We start from the raw sequence: 15032 nt of genomic DNA on the forward strand, positions 1-15032 counted from the left end.
GGTGACGCTAACACTTTCTCTTAGTTTCTGTGGCCAAAGACGATGATTTGAGTCTGTTACGGCAGTTTCCTGTAAACAATGATCAAGTAAAGAGTAACCAGGCAATAACTTGAAGCAGAAACAGAGTCTCTCGGTCTCTCTCAAAAGGTGGAAGTTTATTCACGTGCACAGTGGATAAACACCCTCACTTTCCCTAAGACAAGTTCGTTCTGTCCCTACCTAACCTTACAAGTTACAAAGTACACCTTTTATAGGTGGTAACAAACATAACATAATCACAACCCAAATCAGCTCAAAAAGAGATAGACCAGACTATCACGTCCGTGACGGTTCCAGCTCTCTCTTCAGAGGTTTAATCAAAGACCATTTCCACACTGAATCCGGTCCTGACGCATTAATTGATGATTAAGAGGCGCCGGACAGTAGATATTCAGTATAATCAGGACCTCATATTCTTATCCCATCTGCACACAGGAGAACAACAAAGATATTAATTCCGTGACATGTCATGGCCTAAAACAACATTAGAATGACATGACATGACCCATTTTCTGCCATTACAATACCACTCTTTTGATTATCTTAAACCCCTGTTTAATATCATATCATCAATCAATTACCAATCAGAGAAAATATTAATTAATAATTAATAACACAACAAAAAATGAATAATAACAATAATTAGATAAATTAAAAAAATAATAATAATAATAATAAAAATGACAAATTGAATGATTAAAAACACTAATTAATAAAATTGAACCCTTGAAATTAGAAAGAAAATAATAATAATAATAATAATAATAATAATAATAATAATAATAATAATAATAATAATAATAATAAAAAATAGATAAAATAATTAATAAAAAATATTAATAAAGTCAACCCCAGCTCCCCCGTCCCGAGACCCCCTCCACCGGCCAGGAAAAAACTACCAAACCTCTTTGGGATAAAAGTAGAAAACCTGAGTAGGAGAAAACTACAAAACCACTTTGGGATAAAAGTAGAAACCTGGATGAATTCCCCTGTGAATGGGCCTCAGGACGGACAGGCTGATGCTGACTTCTGGAAAAAAAAATGCTTGATTAATTTCATCAAAATAAAGATTTCAGTCCATCTCTTGTCTTAATTTAAGTCATTACAATTTCCCTTTGAATCAGTGATTTTAAAAACAGTTTAAAAGAAATTAATAAAACTGTTAAAGTTTTATTTGCCTCCGCTCTTGTTTATGCCGTTACTGGCTTAAGGTCTCATTCCCTTGATGATTGAATCATCATCTGAATCACTAATGTAGCCTGTGTCTTGCTTAGACGCGTCTCTATCTGGCCCTGGAACCTGAACAGACACATATTGAGCAGAAACTATTTTACCAATCACTTTGAACAAACATGGGAGAACACAAGAAAACAGAATCAAGATTACCCCTACAATAATCCCAACATTTATGAGCACGTCACGCCAGGAAGTAAGAGCCCATCCTAACACAGAAAAAGGGTGAGTGGCAGTGACAGTTTCAGATTCCATGAGATTACGGAGTCTGGTCAAATTTGCGAGTCCCTGTTGGATCGCACCCCCATCCTCATCATTAGCAGGAATGTAGGTACAGCAGCTCCCTCTTAGTAAAGTGCACACCCCCCCACTGGAGGCTGTTATCTGATCCAGCACGATACGATTTTGAAGTGCTACTGCGCGAAGTGCATGCATCTCCTCTCTCTCTGCCTCAAAAGTAGCTAATGTTGTATTTATAAAAGCAGTAAATCTATAGCTAAGAGTCTCCATACGCAACATCAATTTACCCACTCCCACACTTGGGAACAATGCAAATGGGACCTTTTCCCCCGTAGTCCAAATTTTATGGTCATCTGGCACGTCAGACCCCCAAACAGCGTCATGAGATGCCAGATCCCTTTGTGTCCTGGGTGTGTGATGTGGTATGCTGGATATTATGTATGAATGATCTGAAGGAATCACAGCTGCGCATCGGCCAACCCATCCCGCCGGAAGACATTCATACATGTAATATCCACAAAGAAACATGTACCCCTCTTTTGGAACGGTCCCTAAAATGTCTGGAACAGTGTAGTAAGGTGCACATGTGGTTTTGGGGCCCGCCTGAGAATTATTCAGGTGGGTGCTCAAGTGGGTGTTGTTCACCAGATAAGTGCACGGGACATACACTGTGGAACAATATAAATCAGGGATTTGCCCTACATGGAGTGGTTTAAGTTCAGATCCTGGACCGATAGATAAGGTGGATGCAATAGTCTGTGCAAAGCATGTAAATTTAGAGCCAGGTCGAATGTGGACTGGTCCAAAAAGCGGCCCTAGTTTTACATTTTTAGGAGCTCTGATGTGAATCTGAGGTCGGAACTTAATCTTGCGTGGGAGAAGAGGAATCACCGCTCTCCACGCAGACCAAACTATCCTACTCAGAAGTTTAACATTATCTCTAGAAATTAGAGTGTCAGGTAACATGTTGGATAAATTAGGCACAGGGAGAGGGAGCACGTGTGGCGAGTTGGTTGCCATGGGCATGTGTGTACATACATAACAATCTCTCCGCTTCTGACTGTCGGCTACATATTTAGCATATCGATACCAATAGTTTAGTGTATAGACGGTGGAATGGTTATAAGTGTCTGTGAGAGACTCGATCTTGGATGTGTCGTCATAGTGCAGTGTACGAGTGTTACGGTCTACTCTGTTTTCTCTGTGGGGCCACATCCAGCTAGGCAGAGTGATAAACCATATTATTCCCAACGCCAGAACTATTGACAGACCCAGTGCATAAATCATTATTCTATAGTTCAGCAACCTGATGTTGAGCTCGACCTTTCTGTCGGTCAGATACCATTTAGAGCTCTGACGCTCCGGGGGACTCCCCCCCCCAGGAGGAGCCGGGTGAGCCTCAGGAATCATGAAGACGATGAAGACAGTATTTGTGTAGATATTACCAGACGATGCAGAAGAACGTGGAGCTTTAAACCGCGCCGGGTTTTGGCAACGTGCCCCGTGCTCGGAGCACTCGATCAGTGGGCTCTGGTGCCTTTCGAGGTTTACGACCTGCTCGGACCCCGACTTTCTCGAACTTGAGATCGTTGCAAAAAGGTCCCACGACGTCCTCAGTGGTTGCCCCTTGTGTCTGACCCACGAGTGGACCGACACCCGCGTTGTCGTTGATCTCCGCAGGTGTGCTGAAGATGGCTCGGCAGTGAGATGCGTGAACCCAGGTGCCCCGTTCTGCGACTTTCACTGCGGTGTGAGTGATGAGGAGGACCTGGACCGGGCCAATCCACCTTTTGGAACACCACCTTTTCCTCCTCGGCTCTCGGATCAAGATCCAGTCACCTGGTTTGAAGTTGTGGAGGACAGCTTCTGCTGCCTTTGGGAGAGCGGCTTTCACCTGTGCAGAAATTGAGGACAACCGGTCTTCCAATTCTATACAGTAAGCTAGCATTGAGTCGTCGCGTCCATGTGAGATCAGCGCCATCTGCCTGAAAAACTGTTTAGGTAAACGGATTTTTTGTTAGGCCCAACCCAAATGCCATCACACTTCTCAGCCCCCGCCTTCTTCCACACAGAGATTTCCTCTGACGTGGAGAATTCCTGCATGGTTGATAAGGACTCTGGAAGAGAAGTGTTCCATCCATCCATCCATCTTCTGCCGCTTTATCCGGGGCCGGGTCGCGGGGGCAGCAGTCTGAGCAGGGACTCCCAGACTTCCTTCTCCCCAGACACTTCCTCTAACTCCTCCGGGGGGATCCCGAGGCGTTCCCAGGCCAGCCGAGAGACATAGTCTCTCCAGCGTGTCCTGGGTCTTCCCCGGGGCCTCTTCCCGGTGGGACATGCCTGAAACACCTCCCGAGGGAGGCGCCCAGGAGGCATCCGGAACAGATGCCCGAGCCACCTCAGCTGGCTCCTCTCGACGTGGAGGAGCAGCGGCTCTACTCCGAGCTCCCTCCGTGTGGCCGAGCTCCTCACCTTATCTCTAAGGGAGCGCCTGGCCACACGGCGGAGGAAACTCATTTCGACCGCTTGTATCCGCGATCTTGTTCTTTCGGTCACTACCCAAAGCTCATGACCATAGGTGAGGGTAGGAACGTAGACCGACCGGTAAATCGAGAGCTTTGCCTTTCGGCTCAGCTCCCTCTTCACCACAACGGTCCGATGCAGCGACTGCATCACTGCATCAGAGAAGTGTTATTAGACACAAAACATTCATTTTGCTCTTGTCTGCAGAGATAAGATGCGGCCTTGGCTGCCTTGTCCGCTCTGCTGTTTCCCTGTGAAATTGGGTCAGTTCTGTTAGTATGAGCTTGACATTTGCATATAGCAATATCAGATGGGAGCAAGATCGCCGTCAGGAGTTCCCCAACTTGCGTGCAGTTCAGAATAGGCTTACCATACGATTTCAAAAAGTTCCTGTGTCGCCACAACCCCGCCCAGTCGTGGCATACACCAAACGCATAGCGAGAGTCTGTGAAAATTGTGACGGACTGACCCTTCGCCAATGTGCATGCGACTGTCAGAGCCACCAATTCTGCAGTCTGTGCAGAGAAATGAGAGGGCAGTGGGCCTGAGGCCGCCACATCCCACTCAGAGCATACTGCAAAGCCAACACGGTTCTGTCCCGTGTTGGTGTCTCGAGATGCTGATCCATCTACATAAAAAACCAAGTCAGAGTTAACAAGTGGCTCCTCTTTCAGATCCGGTCTCGGGGTGCACACCTGTTTGATTGTAGAAATGCAACAGTGAGCTTCGCCCTCTTCAGGGGTGGGCAAGAGGGTGGCAGGGTTAAGCTGTGTGCATCGTTTTACTGTGACGTTAGGTAATTCAAGCAAAACTGTGTTGTACCTGAGCCATCGGGAAGCAGAAAGATGCAAAGTTTTCTGTTCCAGCAGGATCAGAGAGACAGCATGTGGCACAAGCAGCGTTAGCTCAGCATAGCCCACCAGATCACGCGAGGCCAAGACTGCTTTTTCAGCAGCCGCCACCGCGCGTAGACATCGTGGCATGCCGGCTGCAACGGGGTCCAGCTTAGCAGAGAAAAAAGCCACAGGTCGCAGGGAGCCCCCGTGCGCCTGTAAGAGGACAGAAGTCATGCAGCCGTTGCGTTCGTCAACAGTCTGTGTGAAAGGTCTTGTTGGGTCAGGTAACCCCAGAGTTGGAGGCTTCTGTAAAGCCATTTTCAACTCACAGAAAGCTTTGTCTGCTTCCTCTGTCCATGTCAGTTTGTCATTAGTCTATGAGAAAGTGACACACAATGAGAATGTTGACTTCAAGGATGTGAGAGAATTGCAGTGCTCGTTTTGTTTGCCCACAGATGCAACAGAAATAGAATGTGATTTTGATGCTTGTTGGAATGAATGCTGTGAGGACTTTTTAAAGACGGAACATTTATTCTGGGGTAGAGACTTTTCTGTTGTCTCCGTGTCACTCCCCGATTCACTTAAAAACTTTAGCCTGTCAAAGTCGAATCTGTACGTAGCATTATCAAAACCAAAGAATGCTAATTGGGGGGAGGTACAGGATTTTGTCCATCAGTGTTTTATAGCAGAGGACTGGGATAGTGTTCCAAACTCTAATGTGACATTTTCACGGTCTTCGGACGCATGGCGGGTGTGTTTACAGTCGTCTCTGCATTCCTTTCGCTGTGTTTCCACTGATAAGAGATACGCTGCTCCGGGAGCGGATTGTTTTTTATCTCAGGCTGGGGCAGAGGCGATACCGGAACTAAGAGAGGTGGGGGTTGACCTGTGGGCTAAGAGTCCAACTGATGTCGGCCTGATTCGAGGTTGTCAGCCCGTGGTGATCACCCCGAAATCTGACGCTCGCCCCTGTAGACCACAATATCCTCTGCGCCCAGAGGCGGTTGAAGGTATTACTCCGGTGTTTGAAGCCCTGAGGGAGGCGGGAGTAATAGTTCCTTGTAAATCGGGGGGGGTACGGAGCCCCATATTTCCGGTTAAAAAACAAAGCGAATCTGGGGTACCAGAGAAATGGAGGTTTACAAACGATTTGAAAGCAGTAAACGAAGCTGTTCAACCTGTCGTTGCTGTGGTGCCAAACCCATACACTATCTTATCTCAGATTCCTCCAGAGGCAAAATATTTCACAGTTGTGGATCTAGCTAATGCTTTTTTCTCTGTTCCCATTCACCAGGATTCGCAGTTTTGGTTTGCTTTTGAGTTTCAGAATCGACTCTGGACTCTGACACGGCTGTGTCAGGGGTTCGTGCATTCTCCAACATGGTACAATGCAGCGCTGCGAGATTCATTGGCTCCCTTGCGACTGGCACCAGGTAGCTGCCTGCTACAATATGTGGATGACATATTGTTGTGCTCGCAAACCGAGGACCAATGTAAACAAGATACGGTGACCTTACTCAAACATTTGCATGCAGAAGGCCACAAGGCCAGTCTCTCAAAATTGCAATATGTTAAAGAGGAAGTAATATTTCTGGGTCATGTGATATCTAAAAATGGCAAAAGCATTACGACGAAGCGCGTTTCAGCCATTCAGAATATTCCGAAACCAATAACTAAGAAACAATTGATGTCATTTCTAGGAATGTGTTCATATTGTCGACAGTTCATTCCAAATTATTCTGTAATGGAGTCTCCTTTAGGTGCACTAATCCATGGAAAAGGCCTTAGGACTAATGACATGACATGACCCATTTTCTGCCATTACAAGTCTTGTCTGAGTTCATCCACACACTGATCTGTTGGATGCAGTGACAGAGTGAATCCACTGGTCCATAGTCACCTGTCGACAATGAAACATAGATCTGAGTGTCGTCTGCATAATTAAATATGCTCAGAACACTAGAACAAAAACAAAAGACAACCTGGAAGCAATATGTCAGACCATTGGTCCACGGATGTAATTGTACCCATGATGAAGTTACCCGCTTTACACAATACGAACTTTGCTGATTGCTGGCATTGCTTTTGGCTTACCTTCCTGTGAATCAGCTTTGAAATCCCTCTCTCAGTATGTGCAAAGCTTACGCTCACGCTTGGAAGAGAGTTATCAGCTTGCTTTCAAAAACACTGAGAAATCGGCTCAGAGGAGTAAACATCAATTTGATCAAAGAGTGATCCCATCAAGTCTTGATAAAGGAGACAGAGTCTTGGTTCAGAATGTACGGCTCCACAACAAGCACAACTCCAACTCATAAACAAAAACTGATTAAAAAGCAACACTTTTGCACTCTCTGGAAGCAGGAAGCAACGGCAAACAGAATCTCTTAGATATTCAGTTGTGGTATCTCCAGAGAGATGATACAAATTAACCGACAAACAGGGACTGGACAGACATTACTCATTCGTAAAATGGAAAGGATTACTTTTGGACTAACGGTAATTGGAAAATAGACGAATTCGACAGACTGGACTAAATGGGACGGTGGGACATTTCTTTGGGTTCTATGGACTGGACTCATAACACAGACGCACTGTACAGGAAGAGCCAGAGTGGGCTCTACCTCCTGAGGAGACTCAGGTCTTTTGGAGTGACAGGGCCGCTCCTGTCACTCCTGAAGACCTTCTACGACTCTGTGGTGGCATCAGCTCCTGTAGGTGTGGCCTGCTGGAGCAGCAGCATCACAGAGAGGGAGAGGAAGAAGCTGGGCTGTGCTCTGGACTCGGTGCAGGAGGTGGGGGACAGAAGGGTCCTGGCTAAACTCACATCTATGCTGGACCATGAGTGTCGCCCCCTGCAGGACACTCTGTCCACTCTGGAGAGCAGCTTCAGTGAGAGACTGATCCACCCTCGCTGTGTGAAGGAGACGTTTCACAGGTCTTTCCTTCTGCTGCTGTCAGACTTTATAACAAACACTGTTATCCCTGAACATGTGCAATATTCTGTATCTACCTCTGTATCTACCTGCGTTGCATCAATGGAATTTCCCCATGTGGGACAATAAAGGATTATCTTATCTTATCTTATTGACATACCCATATGCAATACTGTCATACCCATATGCAATACTGTCATACCCATGTGCAATACTGACATACCCATGTGCAATACTGTCATACCCATGTGCAATACTGTCATACCCATATGCAATACTGTCATACCCATGTGCAATACTGACATACCCATGTGCAATACTGTCATACCCATGTGCAATACTTTCATACCCATGTGCAATACTGTGACATAGTCAATCATCCTGGTGCAATATTCTCTGTCCATATAAAAGCTGTAAATAGGGGTTTTACTATTGTTTTTTTAATTAAGAGTATAAGAGTTTTTTGACAGAAGTGTTTTTTTTTAAGTTTTCTGTTCTTTATTATTTACTTCTGTACCTGCTTTGTGTTGCAACACTGGAATGTCCCCATTGTGGGACATATAAAGGCTTATCTTATCTAATGTGTCATGATTTCTGTTTTTATATGTTTACACATTTGAAACATAAAAATAATTAAGTTGAAAAAAAAGAAAATTAATGAATGAATGTTCCCAAAATTAGTGTCCAGTCCCTTCACATGTCTGTTCTTACGTTAAAATATCAGGTCTCTAGGGCAACTCGTAATAAAGACGGTTTATTTCTAGAGATACGACTGCAGCCAGACAGGCAAGTCCGAATCAAGCCGCCATCATCCCAGAGGTCCCATTTTAATGTTATTAGTTTATTTAGTTTAATTATTATGATTTCTTCTGTAGTCTGGAATGACTCAGAAACACAGCTCCTGAAGGAATGGAACCTGCAATCCAGTGGTGTCAGACAATGAACCTTTATTTATATATTAACACACTCAATGACCAAAGTGCTTTCAAATCAAAAGGCAATACAAAAGCATCAGCCTAAAACAATACAGTGTAATGAAGAGTGGCAACAACAGAAGTGTAGAAAAGAAAGTCACTCCATGAGTGTTAAAGCCAGTCTCAGGTCGTGATGGAGCCGATCTCAGGAGGAAGTGTCAGAGTCTCTGGAATCTGCCTTTGTTTATTAATAGTTCACATGTAATTAAACCAACACACACCCAAAAACACAACAGCCGCACCCTTCAGGTATTCAGTCTCTGAGTCACTGAAGCATCAACATTTTATTGTCTCTGTTTATTTGTTCCAGAGAATCTGACGTTGGCTTCTAAATGTCGACATTGTCATTTGACAAAGAGTAAACTGAGGTCCAACTCCAGTTGGAAACAAAAACACAAACATCATCAGTTCAAGGTTAAACTTTTTTTATTTGTCTCCCTTTTTATGAAACAACAACACAAAAGATCCACTTTGAATACAGGAAAAATACATAAGAACGCTTCTCCTTGAGCTTGGAACAGGCAAGTTCACTTTTCTTAAAGTGTTCCACTCGACACCTTGCAGCAGACAGACTTTGAAACAGTAGGGTTGTTTTTGAGGGAAAACTAAATTTAAAGTGTGTGCTGAACATCTCAGATGCCCACCCAGTTTTTCCCTCAAAAGCTTAGTTGTTGCAACCACATTGGCACCGTTATCATGCACAACTGCTTTCACTTTTTCAAAGGGAATGATGAGAGTTTTAAGAACATCCTGAAGCCATTCTGCAATATTTGCAGCTGTGTGTCTGTCCTTCAGGGGAAGTGTGCTCAAAAGACTGCATTTCCCAATTGTACCACACAGTGACACAACATTACTGAAGAAAACAGCCATTCAGTTCTTTACAAAAAACATAAAAGCTAAAATGTAAAAATATAACGTTGTTTTTTTTGTCCCTCACACGCATTGGTCAGAGCAGGTCACGTGGGTGGTGCTTGGGTCCGCGTGCTCGTATTCCTCTCACCTGTTCACACCCCGCTCTCTCCTCGCTCTCAGGCGTGCTCCTGAGCACAAACACCAGCCAAGCGCCCGCCGATTCGGGGCCAGACACCTTCCAGCCGCAGGCCCTGAGCGAAAGGCCCCCCAGTGGAGACTCCACCTCCCCCAGCAGAGACTCCGCCTCCCCCAGCGGAGACTCCACCTCCCCCAGCAGAGGCGCAAGCCACGTGGAGATTTCCCATGGCAACACTACCGCGTGTACATATTCAGTCTGTCAGCTCTTAAACGTGACCTTTTATAGTCCTATTTGAAAGCTCCTCCTGTGACATCTTAAGGCTCGTTTGTGTGTGTTCTTGTGCCCTCTTAGCTCACCCTGAAGGAATGTCCCGAGAGACTAAACATCTCGTTTGTTAATTGCGAGTACAAATGGCAAAAAAGTACTAACTAGAGAGAAATAAAAAACAACAGCACGATCATCGCCAGGATGCCTGGTTGCCGTGTACACTAATAAATGAATGACATGAGCTTAAAAGCTTCAAAGACCGGAACAAGTTGTTTGCAGATTTTTAAGAACAGATGCGTTAAATTGACGGCTCGTTATAATAATGATGGGATTGAACAAAGGAAGTTGTTCCAATCATTAGGGACGGGCCGAAACTGGTGGAATCTAGGATCTTGGCAAACTAAATTTTGTTAATCAATTGACAACATTAATTTGTTGGCGTATTGCACACCCCTAATTTGGTCTGATCAGACATACAAATAATTACTGAATGAGTAACACAACATGGATGGAGCAGAGTATTTCATGAATTACCTCAGTCCTGCAGAATGATGGTCTAATTTAATGTGTGTTATTGACTGCGGCGTGTCTATGTTGGCAGCTGGCATCAGACGAGATCTTCAGAGCTGTAAGTTCCTGGTGGAGACATCACACCGGCCTCTTCCTCCAGGAGATCCACCAAGAATTGGGGTGTGTGTTCAGATCACTGGAGATGACCCTGGTCTCACTCAAAGGTACGACACCACACACAGACTGAGAGCTTGTTCATTTTATTATATGCTCCTAACAAATGCGATTCCAGAGTTCATGAACAATAGTCATCTGTGTCTTCAGATATAAGTAGGCCGATGCCAATTTCATTGGAAGCGCTTGGGAGAAGAAGGCTACAGCGGCGGCCATGGCACCGGCCATCATTGATGAACGTGGTGGATGAAGTTTTGTGCAAGTGGAGTGTGTTATTTTAAAGTTGTATATTATTTAGATGGCTACATTTCATGTTAGCTAAACATTTGTGCACAGCTAACTCATGTGCGTTTTGGTTTTATAGGAGCTCGTGTGCAGTTGGTGTGAAGATATTAAAGGTGTCTTTTATGTCTGTGTCACAGGTATGTTATGTTCTTATTTTATAATGTATGTTTCTATTTGTGCATAATTCCACTCACATCAGTGTAAATGTTAATTGTTCAATGTTTTATTTTTAATGTTCCAGACAAAATAAGACATTCCAGCCTATGCACACTTTGAACTTTTGTTATGGTTTTGATAATACTCTTGATCATAGGACATTGTAATTAACCAATCACAAGGTATTAGGATCTCATGCTCTTGTCCTCTTTTCTAGGACTTCCTGAATGACGTAAGGGAAAGGATTAATCAGGTCATGGATTGCCGTAAGTGTTTGTCCCCTCGCTCTGATCTCTCCTTTCGTAAACAAACTAAATAAGCAGAGACAAATTTGCTTCACGAGTTTATTGCCTTCGCTTTGTCATCTGCTGGAAAAATACCCCAAAACATAAGGTCTTGCATAATACTTTCTGTTTTTATGGGCCCCCACTCTTCAGGTACTGCACCATCACTAGTGGGGCTTCACAGGGTTCTACTTTGGGTCAACTCCTGACCAAGTTTTGGATTGTTTAAATTAAATTGCTTGCCTCGTGAAAAATATTCATATTTAATCTGCAAATTCGCAGCAAGAATAGAAGTTAAAGTTTGTGTTTTTTCAGTCAGGTTAACGTTCAAGACAGGAAAATAATACAGTTTTGTCGATTGTATGTTTTATCTTCTAATGGAAAGGTGTTTTAAATACATATACTTTGGTAAATAATAATTCATTTCACCCTGGACAGACTCAGACGACAAAGCAAGGACCGTTTAGCAAGGTTTATTACGAGGGTTATTTGGCGCTCAGACCCCGGCGGAAGACATTACGATCATGGCCACTCCATAATCTTATTTGTATTAGATGTCTCACCCCAGGGCCTGGAGACTGGTGGTGGTAGATATGGTGAGAGGGTAGATGATTAGGATGAGAGGGATGCAGAGGAGGAGGAGAGGAGGTGGTGGGTCGCAGTACGGTCTGAAGCGGCCGAGCCAACTGAGTGAGGGTTAATATCGGACCGGCTGTGCTCTGATTGGGAGCAGAGGTTCGACGTGCCGCGGGGAGGAGTGACTTGGGTGCGTTGATCGAAGATGGGGAGCAGGTGCGAGGGGCGATGTCCTGTCCTTAGACCCTCCTTCTCGGCCAGGAAAAACTACAAAAACCTCCATGGGAAAAAGTAGAAACCTGGAGGAGTTCCGTGGTGAAGAAGGGATTTGAACTCTCACAGACGGACAGGCCGGACTGGGTGCGTTGGTTGAGCTGGGGAGCAGGTGGCCTTGATGTAGATGGGTGGAGTTAGGTCTTCCAGGCTGAATTTACGCAGGCTTCATTTCTTGTAATCTCTTTTTAATATTCAGAGAAGTTGTGTGGTTAGCCAAAGCTACATTACCAGACTAGACTTTGGAATAAATGCAAATCACTTTTAACACATTTACAAACTTATTTTCCTTCTCTCCAGTTCCATGTGCTTTGAGCCTTGAGAAGGAGAAGCTGGAGGAAACTATTATCCTGTGCACCAACGTTGTAAGTGGTCATTTCTCTTTGCATTACAATAACACTGTAATATTCTGTAGTGTGAAATATTGCTCTTACATTAACAGGAAATACTGCCGTTACATTCACTTTCAAATTCAAACTGCATTATTTGATGTTTTCTTAATAATGAAATGCAAAGCCATTTCTGCCTCATTTCTGCCTCCTCTTCTCTCTTCTTCAGTTGTTTGGCTTTCTGGAGCAGCACCCAGTTGCATTGATCTCTCACATCAGGCGCTCCCTGGACTTGGCAGTGGACTATGTGTGTGAGGAGAGACCGGCCGGGGAGGGAGTCATCTTTGACCGATTCACTGTCCGGTGCATGAACCTGCTGAAAATGACCCTGAAGAACAACGCCTACAAACCTGAAGCTGATTAAAGTCCACCTTCTCTTTTCAGAGAGAGATGACGCTCCTGTGACGTACGTACGCATTTCGCCCGGGACAAAGCACGCTTTGTCAGTCATGGCAGACGAGAAGTTGATAGTGGCGGTGTGCGGGAGGAAAGAGTTATATGACGAGGGAACGGTGGAATACTGGAACAGGAGCAAGAAGGACCTCGCCTGGAGAAAGATGAGCGAGGAGACTGGACTGCCTGGTAAGTTTTTACAGCTTTTAAACGATAAACAAATGTGTTGATAGTTGATGGATCAAAATATTTTTTTTCTAGTTCATGTGTTTATTCAGAGGAATTCTGCAGAAAGCGGTGGAAGAGCTTGAGGAACACATATATGAAAGAGAAGAAAAAGGAGGGAGAAAAGAGGAGTGCGTCTGCAGCAGGGTCAGCAGCAAAGTGGCAGTACTCTGGGGTCATGTCCTTCCTCCCCCGTGAATCCAGCGGCAACATGGAGAGAAGGCTCGAGGAGGCCATAGAGGACCCAAGAGAGCCTGAAGAAGCAGCAGAAGGACTCTCTGAATCAGGTTTGTTGAATGAAACTGGAACATTATATTGGCTACATATAATATGCGTATGCCTCATTAAATATGATATTTAATAAAGCAATAAATGTACTGGGCTGAAATATAACTGCTGTGCAATGTTCTTTTCGAAGATCTGGATTTGCCTTTCCTCCCTGATGCTGCTGGGGATGCTGGTCCTTCTGCTGCTGGTCCTTCTGCTGCTGGTCCTTCTGCTGCTGGCCCTTCATCTACTGGCCCTTCATCTGCTGGCCCTTCATCTGCTGGCCCTTCATCTGCTGGCCCTTCATCTGCTGGCCCTTCATCTGCTGGCCTTTCTGCTAATGGCCTTTCTGCTTCTGGCCTTTCTGCTTCTGGCCCTTCTGCTGCACCCACAGGTGTGTGGAAGCTCCATTAGGCCCAGCGAGGAGGAGGAGGAGGCCCAGGGAGCAAGAGCGCTCTTATCTAGAACATTTGCTGGTGGCGCTCATAGTTAGACCTCCTCTACCTCCTGCTCGTATCCCTTGTCCGGACGAGAATTTTCTTTTGGCCCTGCGTTGCTTTAAGTGCCAGCGTTTTGGGCATATTGCAGCGGTCTGCAGAGGGAAGCAAAGATGTGGTAAATGTGCAGGAGATCACGAGTATGGGAAGTGTGACGTAGGAGCAAAACTGAAGTGCTGTAACTGTGGAGAAGAACATAGCTCTGCCTACGGGGGATGCAAGTTTAGCAAAAGAGCTGCTGAGGTGCAGAAAATTAAGGTCTCTTAAGGTATTTCCTATGCGGATGCAGTCAAGAAAGTTTCAAGTAACGAGGTTAAAGTAAATACAGAGAGAGGAGCCAGCGCTGCTCACAAGAAGTGTGAAGGTTTCAAGTGTGCAGGTTCCAGAATTAATGAGAATACCCTGGTTGTGGATAGAGAGGATTTTGTACTCTTTATGGTGGATGTTGTAAACTGTGCTGCTCAGACTCAAAGTAGAACTGAAAGGATCAGGATCATTACTAAAGCTGCAGGGAGATTCCTGGGAACAAAAGAGCTTGATTGGGCAGATATAGAAAACAGGCTAAAGGTGCTAAATGGGAGTCAGAGTGATGGGGGTCTACTTTTGGGGAATCAGAGTGATCAGAGTGAAGAAATAGAGGTGGAGGTGGTCTCCTGTCCGCGCCCAGTTCAGTAGATGCACGGCTACCAAGCAGCGACATCAGTGGAAATATCAAAGCCTTAAGAATGAAGCCTAAAGAATGAAGCTGTACGGCGGAAGCACCGAACGTCAAAGCACTGGAAGTCAAAGCACTGGAAGAAGAACTTTTAGGACTACGACAAAGTCTAAGGAATAAAAGCAACACTCGGTTTGGATGCCAACCGCCATAAAACAACAAGAACAACAACAACAACATCTCATCGGCTCAACACCCGGTCTGGAGAGACGGGAGATGGCGGAGGAGAGTGGATCGGGGATGGAAGACGTT

Source organism: Eucyclogobius newberryi, unplaced genomic scaffold (assembly GCF_026437365.1).
Source record: "Eucyclogobius newberryi isolate DKJ021-1_F unplaced genomic scaffold, fEucNew1.0.hap1 SCAF_6, whole genome shotgun sequence".
Taxonomy (NCBI): domain Eukaryota; kingdom Metazoa; phylum Chordata; class Actinopteri; order Gobiiformes; family Gobiidae; genus Eucyclogobius; species Eucyclogobius newberryi.